The sequence below is a fragment of the Hevea brasiliensis genome, chromosome 14 (assembly GCF_030052815.1).
Source record: "Hevea brasiliensis isolate MT/VB/25A 57/8 chromosome 14, ASM3005281v1, whole genome shotgun sequence".
Classification (NCBI taxonomy): Eukaryota; Viridiplantae; Streptophyta; class Magnoliopsida; order Malpighiales; family Euphorbiaceae; genus Hevea; species Hevea brasiliensis.
The window spans coordinates 37838142-37838817 of record NC_079506.1 but is presented as its reverse complement, the minus strand read 5'-3'; positions in this window follow the sequence as shown (position 1 = coordinate 37838817).

Sequence of the window (676 nt, the reverse complement as noted above, 5' to 3'; positions counted from 1 at the left end):
AGTTATGGTGTTTAGGCCATAACTTGAGCTACAAAACTCCAAATAGAGTGATTCAAAAAAAAATATAACTAGACATAATAAGTAACAACTTTCATGAAGACAATGTTGCCAAATTCCTACTATACAAATGACCAATGGAACAGTAAACTTAGTGCTTAAAATCTGAAAATTGTGAATAACTAACACTAAGTTTTGAAATGGTATTGGCAATCAATACCAACAACTTTAGAATACAAAATGTGGTATCTTGGTAAACTTAGGTTCAACAAATTTATTATATATTAAAAAGTCAATAATTTAAGTGAATAGTAATATAAAGACACAAAGTATAAGAACTAAATTGGTAGAGGAAATTAAGGCATGAAATTTGGAATCCATGAAATGTTCATGGATTACTTGGAATAGGTAATTGAGATTTATACTCCCACACCAATGGAGTTCATAATATATTAGCAATACAACTTGAAGTATGAAATGTACTTGACATGAATAAACTGTTGAATGTATAAATGAGATAAAAGTATCATTTGAGATTTAGGTTCCCATCAAGAGAGAAAGGAAAGATGATGAATATAAATGGTACGTGAAACCAAATGAATGTGAATTGAAATTAGTATGAATATTATGATGAATGTATAAATTATGAAATTTGTCATGAAATAATAAAATCATAAAA